This window comes from Balearica regulorum, chromosome 6, assembly GCF_011004875.1.
Source record: "Balearica regulorum gibbericeps isolate bBalReg1 chromosome 6, bBalReg1.pri, whole genome shotgun sequence".
Lineage (NCBI taxonomy): Eukaryota > Metazoa > Chordata > Aves > Gruiformes > Gruidae > Balearica > Balearica regulorum.
Window position 1 is genome coordinate 1,350,483 of NC_046189.1, and position 11,928 is coordinate 1,362,410.

The following is an 11,928-nucleotide window of genomic DNA, read 5'->3' on the forward strand; positions in this document are numbered from 1 at the left end:
GATCTAAATGGGAAGTAGTCTGGCGAGGGAGCCCAGGCGCAGAGGGATATGGAGACACCACACTACAGCTTCACAAGTCCTGCCTTGCAGCCTGCCAGATTCCAAAACCTGAATTTTAGGGATGGGTTTTTTTGGTTTTTTGGTTTTTTTGGGTTTTTTTTCCTTGGTGGCTGAACAGGCACATGGTTGCTGTTCACTTCTTGCAATGCCCCTCTTATGGGCTGAGCTGTGATCGGTGTTTGCCGGATGCTGTGGAGAAGATTTGCTTTAGCTGGTTATTGATCTCCTGCAGCACATGAAATCCTCTCACAGTACTTACACACTGGAGCTGTGCACGGAGATGTTTTGGAAGCCCCTGACATAGTGAGTTTTGGGCCATGGTGTCTCTTGCTTGCTTCTGACCCAGGAAGTGTTAACGTCTCTTGAGGAAAAGTCATCTTAGAAATAAAAATGCACATGATGCAGATTGGGAGAAAGAGAAGCAAACGTCTGCTCTTATTTTAGAGGGCATGCCTGCCAATGAGAAGGCTTGGCAATTAATCACGTTCATTCTTTCTTGAGCTCTAACTCCTGGAAATAAGAAACCCGGCCAAATTTGTACCAGAAGGTGCTGCATCTCTGAGTGGACCTTCCTTTAAGATACCATCTCTGTTGAGTGTCCTGGGGACCTCTGCAGATACAGCTGTCTTTCTTTGGAAGGGTGAGATCATTTCCAGCAGGCTGGATGTACCAGAGTGTCCTTTGGCTTGTAACGTGGGTTCCTCGTAGACTCCCAATGAAACGCAAGTCCTGCTGTGATTTTTCTCAGTTTTTGCCTGCCAGAAGCGGGCATGTTCATCACGCAGGGTATGTTGGCAAGTACAGAGCAGGTTGGATTTATTACGAGCACACAGGCTGTGCTGCCTGTGACCATCCCTAGGTTTCCTACAGAGGCTTTGTAGAGCTGTTTCCACAAGCCAGAGACTAAGAGCCAAAAGGAAGAGAGTGGGGGAGGCCAAAGCAGTGGGAGATGGCTCTGACTTACAATTGCTCTCCTCCTTCGACACCCACGCTGCACAGATTCCCCAGGAGGGCAGTGAAAATTTGCTTCCTGCCTCTTCTGCTGCTGGCGCACGGAGCCGCACTGGAGGGGATGCAGCGAGCTGTGCTGGAGGGGAAGCCAGGCAGAGCTTAGCTGCTTTCTGGTAGCCAGCAGTGGGATGAGGGAGCCATGGTGGCTTAGGCAGTGCTCCACAGGTAAGCCAGTGCTGGTTGTGGGTAGCCACAACCCATGGCTCTGTGAGAAATCCTGGACCAAGGCTGAGCCGTTGTCTGTCCCTTACCATGGGACTGAGAAGGGAGAGGGCTGTGCCTGCCGCATCCAGCCATGGGAGTGGAGGGACACATGCCGTGAGATCAGGGAGGTCTGCAAGGACAAGGCACAAACCTGAGCCAGCTTGGTGGCATGAGATCAGGAGGAAGGTGAGGATTTGTGATGGTGGGACATCATGGGGTGCAGCTTTCTGGGGGTGAGCTGTGTCCACCTCCTGGCTGGAGGCATCGCCTGGACATGCTGGTGCCCCGGCCCTGCTGGGATGCGTCTCCTTGGTCTTTTTGGGGCTGGGAGTGTGCTGCCAACAGAGTTTCTTCCAGGGGTCCCAGCTAAAGCACATCAGGTAAATCTGGCCAGATCCACATCAAAATTAAGCAGCATTGTGTTTGCTGTGCCTCATCCCTGTAAATCTTGAGCACTTTTCATGATCTCTCTTGCATTCGACCCTCAGAGCACAACTGCCACACAGTCCACATGTTGGCCAAATGCTTTATCAGCTTATGTAGGTGAAGCCTTGTGGGCTTGTGCAAGGTTGTTACTGCATACCTGTGGTTGATGTCAGCCGGTTGAGGTTGCGACAATGCCATCAAAAGCTGTGTTTCCCTGAGAAAACACCCACCTGACTGTGAGCATTGCTTGGGTGAGTCTGTACATGCAGCATCCAGAAGGTTGCCGTTACATGTACACGTGGCCTGGCCTCACTGAGTGATGGAAATCCTCCTGGGGAGGGAAGGATGCCCTCATGAAATCTTTTATTATCTTCAGTTCATCTCTTTTAAGAAAGACACCAGGAGGGAAAGATCTCAGAAGGGGATGCTGCAGAGACCAGCAGCAGAGGAACCAGGGCTCTTTAACACAAGTCAGCCTAAGAAATTCACCCTACATCCAGCAGGAAGGCATGGCTCATCTGTGCACCTGCCACTGATGAGCTGGGACACTGAAGGACCTTGAGCAACTAAGCTTTGTCCGTGATATTTCTGCTGCTCTGCCCAGTGGGGTGCCAGGTGTACCCCATGCTGAGAATTGCCTATGACCAGCTGTTTGGGTGGGCTGCCAGATGGGGTCACTGGAGCAGGGATGAAGGGTTGGGAGTCAAGCTGAAGTCTCTTTAGGGGCTCTCATTGCCACCCATCAGGCCTCTCAGCACCGTCGCTGGTCCCCCTTTCCCATAATGTCAGTGAGATTTGGGTGAGGAGAGCAGGTTGGGCTGTTGCCTGCTTGTCCACTCTTCCTGAGATCCTGTCGCTCAACCTCCTTTTCCTTTCGAGCAGCCGAAAGGCAGGAGCGCGGGAGGCAAATTGCGGCTCTTGCAGCAAGCACTTCACGACATGCCCTGCACATCCAAACACAATGCAATTTTGCATCTGAGTACCAAAAGCTAAACAGCAGGTGAGACTGGGTTAACAGCCTGGGCATGGCAGTTTCTAAAGCAACGCCTAGGGAGCTCTAAACACAAACACCATTAGCAATAACAGGATCTGTGCACTTAACTCCCTGCCCTGCTCTAAAAGCTCCAGCTCCTAGCAGCACGCATCTTCCACTTTATTCACTTGGTCCGGCTCAGTGCTCAGCAGCCGTGCCCAGCCTGAGGACCTGGACCACCTGCCGTTACATGGGCATTTAGTTTAAATCTCATCCATGCCCTTTTCCATTTTGCCAGTTTTGGACAATATTCACCATTAAAGCCCTTCCTTTCACACATCACAAAGGTATGGATTTACTTGTGCACTGTAAGTGCCACTAATTTACTTCCCTTGTCAGTAACAAGGAGGTGCTGCTGCGATGCTGATACAGCTATCAGCATGTGGTCTTCGGTGGCTGTAAGGTAAAGAAACATCATCCGTCTGGATACTGGGTGCTGCAGGGGGAAGGATGCAGGGCAGGGGTAAATGTGGGCCCAACCTGAGATAAAATACAGCAGGACAAGTGTGCTCCGCTTCCGGAGACCCGGGGAGGTTGCAGAAAGGTGCTGAGCAGAAATTGTAATGGGGCAGCGCAGATGGTGGAGGGAGTCAAAGAAACATCCATTATTTATATACCCTCTGCAGTGAGCTCACGGTGAGTTGGGATTGGCCAGGAACTGGGTCAGGATGAAGCGGGATGAAGCAAAGAAAACCTGAAGTCCTTGAGCGAGGCCTCCCACCGAGCCCGTGCCGATGCTCTTCAACTCTTCCCTGCCGCAGCACCCTCCAGCCAGGTTCTCGGCAGCCGCAGCGCTGTGCCAGGGCCAGCCTCTGCGACCGGGATGCGCCTGCAACCCCGACTTGGTGAGTACGTATGGGAAGAGCGATATCTATTGCACAGTGAGACGCTCTGGGCACTTATCAGTTTAATAGACCCACATTTTCATTTTGCCTAGTTTCGGGTAACGGAATGGGTTGTGGCATTGATTGTGCCAGGCCAGTGTATTTAGCAAAGGCAGAAGCAGAGACACAGCTGATGGAGGGGAGAAATGTTCCCTCACCATGAGGCAAAAAGGAGGCGATGTTGATGCTTCCACCATGGGTGGGAGATGCAGTGAGTCCAGAAGGCCCCCAGTGCTTGCTGGTATTCACCCCTTTGTATACCCAGCAAGGAAGGTGGATTCATTCATGTGTTTGGCAAGGTCTGGTGCTCAAGTGTGCAGAGAGAAGGGGGGTAGTTTTGCATGATGATTTGGTATGTAAGCCCACAGAGAGAGGCTGTGGAGTTGGCATGGCATTGGCAAGCTGTCCAACAAGGTATTTTCTCGGGGAGAGCAATGGTCTTCAACCACAAGGACTAAAGGGCCCGCTCAGAAGGTCTGAGGTCCATGGGGCGTGTTCTACTGGGTCTTAGCAAGGGCTAGCCATTCCTAGGGTTCAGCTTCAGGCTTCATCAGTGTATGTGTCATGGCCCAGTCACTTAAACCCTGTGCTGCCACATGACAAGTTACACTTGCAGAAACAACAGCCACATCTGCACTTGTAAAAGCATGAGCTTGGTGCATGCATCCCTGCTAGGCACCGTGAGCTGCCTGGAGTGTCTGCACCAGCCCGGTTTGGGCTATAGAGTAACCCAGGTTTTAAGTCAAGTGACATCATCTTCAATGCTGTTTCAGCCTGCATCAGAATTATATATTGGTTTCAGTGTGTATGAGTCCTCTGGTCCCTGGACAGCCAATTTGCCCACAGAGCTCACAAGGTACCTTAACCTCCTTTTTTCTATACAGATGCCGAAATTTGGCCATTTCAAAATCCTGCTTTGAAAGGTACTGGGAAAACTCCAAATATTACAGTCAATGGGAAGCACCTATGAAATTTAAGAGTGGCAGGAAACTGAGGCAGAGCACACAGTGTTGGGGAAGTGCTGGCACTGCTGCAGGTAATCCCACAAATGCATGCCGCAGGATTTCTTGGTTTCATCCGAGGCTGCACTGGATTGACTTAGGTTCCCATCGGGTCTGGCAATCTGTTTTTTCTTAAGGGGGGAAAAAATGAGCACTCACACACACTGCTACAACAATGTGAAGTATTTTCCTCTTCAAGAGCCCTTCCTCACTATCCGATGCCTTCCTTTAAAGAATGGTACAGAAGTCAAGCAGAGCTGTGCATCATCCAGAAAGCATGCAGCACTCGACCACGGTGCTCAAGGATTCCTAGAAGCCAGTGCTGCACGAGGAGAGCTAAAACAGGGGGGACTCTGCAGCAAACGTGCAGCTGATCCTCCCATCCGGGGAAGCAGGGCTTGGAAACCACACCAGGGGTTTGCAATCTGGCAACACGCACCTTCCACTCGGAGCAAGAAATGTCAAGGAGAATTAGTGAGATGACTGGAGACTTAGGCTGCAATGGGAAGCAACTGCTGTTCATAAGCAGGCTGTGACTACTCAGCCTTGCTAATCAGATTTCAGAAGATGCTCGGCTGGCTCATGCTGTAGGGTGCTCGTTGCATGTTTTACTAACAGTGCTGTGCTGGGAGGGGCTCTATTTCATCGAGAAAGGAGAAGGCTCCTCTGGGGGGAGTCTGATTTAATGCCCAGAGACCTGTTTTTGTCGGTGGAGGGGGAAAAGGCCATTTGGAAAGCTGTGTATCTCGAGCATAGCTCTGATACCCACTCAGTAGGTCATTTAAAGCAAGCAAGGCAGGACCAGATGCTCCTCTGAGCACCAGCTGTGAGCACTGAGGTTACCAAAACCCAGCTTTCCCGAACAGATCTGCTGGTTGGGGGTGACCCGACAACCTGCCCAACTTCCCAGGCAGCTGGAACCTGCCCTGATGCCGCAGCCACGGTGGTTTGGCCGTGCTGGACCTCGGCATGTCAGTGCCAGGAGGAAAAGCAACCTCATCCAGCGCCGGCGTGCCAGCTTCGTCGCTGCTCGGCCGGTCCAGCCTGCTTCAGCCCCCACCCCTGAAGCACACTTTTGAGTTGAGGCACTAGAGAACACGAATCAATGTTTGAGCCAAGGGAAATGGGGATACTTTGCACTAGATCAAGGTTTTAATTAGGAAAGGATACTAAAAAATTAGTAAAAAATTGTGTGATTTTGCATGATTCGCTTGATACCAATTCCTGTGAAGAATAAAAGTTTACTTCCATTTCCCAGCGCTCTATTAAAGCAGCTTCCGTTAGCGCTGCCTGTGCTCTCGACTGTGCTGTATATGGCATTTCTATTTTTAGAAACCAGGGTTGCCATGACAACCCAGTGTATTTTTTGTTAAATATAGCAGCTGTTGCAGGGAACTCTTGTCCTTCTGGATGTAAAGGCTGTGTTTTTGCCCTCTGACAGAGCTCAGGGTATTAAATGCAGATGAGAAAGGATGATTAAATAAATGGAAGCCCAGAAGAAACCATGGATCTGTAATTACAGAGAGGGGTTTTGAACGAAGCCGTGCATGCCTGCTGCTTCCGAAGCAGCCCTTCTACATTAGAAATGCTGTGGGGAGAGGGATGTGGAGCTTTGCAGTGGGGCTGTGGGCTCCGTGCTGCCCACTCTTGCTGGCTGCCCACTCTGCCTGCCTTTTGCCCGTTCTGGTCTCTGCCCCTTCCAGGACACGGGCTGGTCCTGGCTGTGCCCTCCAGGACTTGTTCCACCTGGGAGGAGATGTGGAGATGCCAGATAGGTTTTGCCATCAGAGAATCCCTGTGGGAAGGAAGGAGCCTCTTTTGGGAAAAAGCATGTTTTACCTCCTTAAGGAGTTTGAAGAAGAGGGTCGTGTTGCAGGGTTAGGGTCTGGAGCTGCATCTCCTCTTGGGCGATGGAGACCTCACCTGAAGAAGTGCCAGTGCACAGGTGCAGGTCCCATCTCTGGGGCTGCCCAGGAGTGCAGAGTGAGAGTGCTGCAGAACCGTGCTGCACCCCAAAGCAGTAACGTGCCCGAGCTTTGGTGTTCAATAGGAAACAAACTGATTCTGTTTCTTTTTTTTTTTTTTTCTTAATTTGTTTGTCTGTTAGCTCCAGAGGGAAGCAGCAGTGTTTCGCTTTCGCCTTGTCACTTCTTTACTGGATCCCTGTATGGTGCAAATGCCCTCAAAGGGCTGTTTTTCATCTCCTGGGAGGAGGGAGAGGACGCAGTTCTCATCCTGCCAGGTTCGTTTTGTGGTTGGTGCTTTGCCTTCCCGTTTCGGTGTGAGCTTCCAAATTCAGTGAGCTCCGAGGGGCACTTGTGAGTCTCTGTCAGCACAGCCTCTGCTTTGCATTTCCATTTCAGTTTGCGTTGCGCCCAGGCAGCTGCAGCAATAGCTCTGTGCACAGGGTGGGGAGCCCTATCGCTTGGGCCAAGGGCAATATGTCAGCTGGGAGATGGAGATCTTTTTTTAATTAACTGGTCTTTGCCTCATTAAATGAAAAAGGAAACCTAGTGAACAGTAGATACGCAGCAGGGCTTATGGTCTTTGAAAAGTTTCTTTAAAAAGCAGATACAGCAACAAACAAATAAAAACCAGAGTTAAACCAGCTTGATTTTAAAATATCCGTGGAGGTCAGTGTGACCAAGACTTTGAACAGGAATAACATATCTCCGTGATTCTTATCTGTTCCCTGAGCTATCGTGAGCAGCATCTATTGCTGGGGACGTTATTGCTTTTCTGAATTTAATAGCATAAACATTGCTTATGCAAGCAGAACGCTGCAGGAGAAGGGATCTCCTCTCACACACTGAAGAGCTGCCTCTGAGGACACTGGGGGCTTGAGTTTGCCTTGCTGCCGTTCTCTGCGCCCTCCAGGCACTTCACTCCACATGTAGCCCAGCTCTTTAACCGTCTGGGCAAAGGGGATTGTGAGGGGTGGAGAATTCTGCAGAATCAGGGGTTTTGGAGGCAGTAGGACAGAGTCAGATGCTGGCCATGCTGCCTGCTGGAGTCCATCCTCATCCCTCTGCAGAGCTGGAGCTTGTTTCCACATGTGCTAGAGCATCTTCTTCTAGCTGAGGGCATAAATATGGGGGTCATCCCTGAGGAAGTGCTGCCTGTAATGAAGGAAGGAAAGGCTGCCCCATCAAATTTGAAGGCTTCCTTGCATCCTTCAGGGAATATATTGTCAGATATTTCTGGCCCAGAAAATGTAGCTTGCAGCTGGGAGAGAGGTTTGGAGCAATCGTTTTAGATGCCGCTTTGATTTTAATCCAGGACGAGGTAAAGGGAGGACTGTGGGGTGGGCACAGTTACAAAAAGAGGTGATTGCACATGCACCCAAAGCGTGGCTTCTGTGTCTTCAGGCTCCTCCAGCTGCGATGCTCACCTTGCAGCTTTGCTTCCCATTGCAGTCTAAGTCTCTGGTCATCTCACTAATTCTCCTTGACATTTCTTGCTCCGAGTGGAAGGCGCACGTTGCCAGATTGCTCACCTGGCTCTGCCGTAGCAGCCATGGCTGGCAGGACCTGGTACATTTGATGTTCCCTCGCCCCACTCTGGCTCTGCTCAGTTCCATCCCTGAATATGCACATCTTTAAGGGTGGTGTCAAGCCCCCAGTAACACTGGGCGGCTTTGGTGAACCCCAGTCCCAAGCAGCTGGACCTCAGGGACTTCGAACAAAAGTCATGTCCCACAGGGTGCCCTTTGGAGTGGCCCTGTCTGACAGCCAGGCCAAAGACCACCCCAAGGGCTGAGGACAAAGGTGCTTTGTGGCCTTTCACCGTGCTTCCCCAAGGTCAGTGCCCCAGGACTTCCCATAAAGGTGCATCTTCCCATTTTATGGGCTTCTTCTAGGGGGTGATCCTGGCTTGTGACTAGTCCCTGGTCTAGTGGTGATCATGTCTCCCATTCCTCGTGTGAAGCACTGGTGCCTCTGAGATACGAGAGCTGCTAACATGGTGCAGGACAAGCCCAGGGTTGTGGAAAGAGCGGACATGCGTGGTACAGGGGAGAAGTAATGCTGAAACCATACAACAGGGTCCCAGCAGCGTGAGGAGCCCAGGCAAAGCTGCCAGCAAGCGATGCAGGATGTTTTGTCTTTGGAGCTGCTTCCCCGTCATGACACTTCCCGCAGGGTTAGGTACTGTGCTGCGTGCCAGCAGCTAGTCCTGTGGGGTTGCCCAGGAAGGGCCAGGCAGTCCCTGCCCACAGCAGCCTGGGTCCTGTCTCAGCCGTACCCACCACCAGGCAGGGCTCTGGGGACGGGGTGATGGGGTGCAGGTCACAGGCTCCGTCCTTTCTCCACCATGGATGCATGTGCCCAGCCAGTCCTGCCTGGGGGGCACCAGGCATCCGACTGGCTCCGCTCTGCAGAAAAACCTTCTACTGGTGCCAGAGTTTCCCCAGGAATGTGTATTTATAAAAACTTCTGCCTCTGCTTATATGTCCACTTCCCTGTGTATTCAGTGATCGCCTCTGTGTTTATGCTCCCCTCTTTCCCCCCATTGATTTATGGGCTTATTGTAATCTCTCCTTTGTGTCGCTTCCCCCCTCCAGGCAGCGTGGAGCAGGCAGCAGTGCTGAGTGTTTTTTCCTTTCGCCCTGCGTGCCGGCTGGTCCATCCCTCAGCCATTTGCAGCGACTTGTGTGAGGAAGGACCATGGCAGTGGCACACTTCAGCTGAAGACCATTGCCCAAGCTATCAAATATTGATGAAGCTGGGTTTTTTTCCCAGCAAAGATGCTCTTGAAGGCAGTGAAGTTTCCCCAGCAGTGATGGGGGTTGCTGTGAAGGATGAAATGCTTTTCACCTGTTCAGGAGGTGGGTAGTGCTCTCAGCTGTGCCTCTGAAATATAAGCACACCACTCCCTTCTTGGGGTTAGGTGATTTGTTTGCAGCCTTCTATAAAAGCCACTTGCAAGTCTTTGTATGTTTGCTTTCTCTAGCAGTCTTTTGAGACAGGCAGTGGTTATTTATTGCATCTCATCCTTGGACTGTAGGGCTTGTGGCCCAGGTGGACATTGTGTCTGAAGCTCTGGTGAGAGGGTGCAGCTGCAGGAGCATGTCTGTGAGTCCCTGCCAGGGAAGAGGGGTAAGTGTTTGGCTCAGCAGCAATCTGGAAAGCCCTTCTCATGGGCTGTTTTTCTCACCTGCTCCTTCCTGCAGCTTTGTGCAAAGCTTCTTCCTGTGTCCTAGGGGAGATGCCTTTGTACCCTGGTCCTGAGGCAGCTGCAGCTCCATCCAGTCCTGAAGCACTGCACTGTACCCAGCACTGAAGGCTGCAGCCAGCCATGAAGCTCATCCCTGCAGCTGAAGGGGGAGCTTTGAGCACCCAGTGTCCCAAAGAGATGCAACTGCTCTGTGCTGGGGGAGAAGGAAGGATTGCTGGGAGTTACCATCCTGCGAGCACAGAGGTGAGAGGAGGCATGCATCTCAAAGCCTCTGGAAAGGTGGCTCAAATTCCCTTGTCATCAGGCCTGCACCTAATTGGGAAGGACCTTTTGAGCATGCAGGGAGGATGCTGGGACCCCACTGGGCTGGGCATTGCGTGCCAGTTCTCTGGGTTGTCTTGTCACTGTCCTGCTGCCCAAAAAGGCTCTTTTGGCTTGTGCAAAACAAGGTGGGGTATCCTTTAGTGAACGAGAGCCACTGCAAGGGCAGGGCTGTACTGGAAGTGTGTGCGTTGCGTGTTTTCCACATAAGGTGCTTTTTTTCTGGGGAGCACATGAATAGCAGAGGATTTTTTGTTTGGTTGGTTTTTTCCCCTGAAAGCAGACAGTTCTCTCTCCTTTCCAAGCTCAGTGCTGTATCAGTACTCGGTGCATTTGCCAGGCCAGCCTCATCAGCCTCTCCAGCAGTAGCATATTTTTGTGCCACTTGGGGATATTCTCTGAGAGGGGAGTCTCAATAGTGGTGTCGATTTAATGGGAAAGTCCATACCTTCTGTGCGAGTTTCTGGGCACTGAGAAAACAGGGAGCAAGTCCTTAGGATGAGGGCACAGAAAGGAGAAAATGGCTTAGTCTCTTGTTTTGGTTCCTAAAATGATTCCCAGCCTCCTTGCCTCTCACAAACCTGCCCTGCACATCATTTTTTCCCCGGGCCTGCCCCATACTGATTTTTTCCCATGGCTCTGTGTCTGCTGACACGTGGGGTGTGGACTCGGGGTGAGGGTGGGGGACCAGCTTTTGCCACCAGGTGCTTTGGGTTTCTTCTACAGCAGCTCCAGGCTGAGCATCTGCAGTGGCTCACACTGCCTGGAGAGGTGACCAAGGACCAAAGGGGCTCCTTGGGACACGCGGAAGCAGTGCAAAGTCCAGGGTGGCTGCTGAGTGCCGAGTTGTTTGGAAATCCCAGCCCTGGCAAACACTGAGCCTGTTGCCAAAAACATGGCCTCAGCTGAGGATGCAGAGGAGAGCATCCTCTGTGCAGCAAGAGGATGGGCTCAGCAAGACCCTTGCAGGCTACCTGCCAGGCTGCCTCCCAACTTACTGTTGGTGGACAAGAGCATCTTTCCTTGTTTCTGGCATGGGCAAGTGCCTGTAGCCTGTAACAGCCTCAGGTGAGCGCAGGTTAAGCTCCTCATTTGACCTACAGGAGTTACTGTACAGTTACTGACTACAGTTAGTCCTTACTAAAGGCAAGAAGCTTTCGAAGGAAGAGATTCAGAGGAGTAAGCCTCTCAGCCTGGGAGTGAGACCAGGAGTCTCCTGGCTGCTTTAGGACCTCTGTCACTGGCTTCATTCCCCTTCCCAATTTATGAGAGAGCCCATGGAGAAGACCTCCCTGAAGAGCAGGACAAGGAATGAGTTTTCATCAGATTTGCCCCCAAACTATAAAGCAGCCAAGGTTTTCCACCCGTCCCATAGGAACGTGAGCTGTTTGAGCAGCACTTGTGTCTGAACCAAAGCTACAGCAGGAGGTGAGGAAGCAGCAGGCTGAGTTTGCTGTAGGCTTGTAACCCTGTTTGCTTTTAACCCAGCCTAAAAACCAGGCACACATGGAGACACTGTAATCAGTTGTGCTGGTGCCTCCAACTTGTTTAGATTTTTTAAAATTTTAATTTTTTTATTTTTTAATTTTTTTAGTTTTAGCCTCCCCAAACCCTTAGCTCAGTCCCTTCTAGGAGGAAATTTGGGAAAACTGTGTTTTGCCCTTTGCTGTGATCTCCCCAGCCCCTGGCAGCCAGAGGGTCTCTGCCCCTCTTGCAAGAAATGGCAGGCCAGAACAGATGAGGTGAAGGCAAGGATCCTCCGGTAAGCCTGTGGTTGTGTCCAGGGCTGCATGGAAATTGCTGCTGGAGCTTC

At 51.5% G+C, this 11,928-nt stretch overlaps 1 long non-coding RNA gene across 2 annotated transcripts; it reads left to right on the forward strand.

The window, feature by feature from the left end:
• Positions 1-3,278: 3,278 nt before the first annotated feature.
• LOC142602248 (uncharacterized) lies at positions 3,279-10,024 on the forward strand. Of its 2 annotated transcripts, none has more exons than XR_012835914.1 (5): positions 3,279-3,579; positions 6,727-6,861; positions 9,181-9,444; positions 9,624-9,715; positions 9,820-10,024. It is a non-coding gene; the product is annotated as an uncharacterized LOC142602248 (long non-coding RNA). The 2 variants fall into 2 exon arrangements; XR_012835915.1 differs by lacking the exon at positions 3,279-3,579 and adding an exon at positions 4,411-4,654.
• The last annotated feature ends 1,904 nt before the right edge of the window (positions 10,025-11,928 follow it).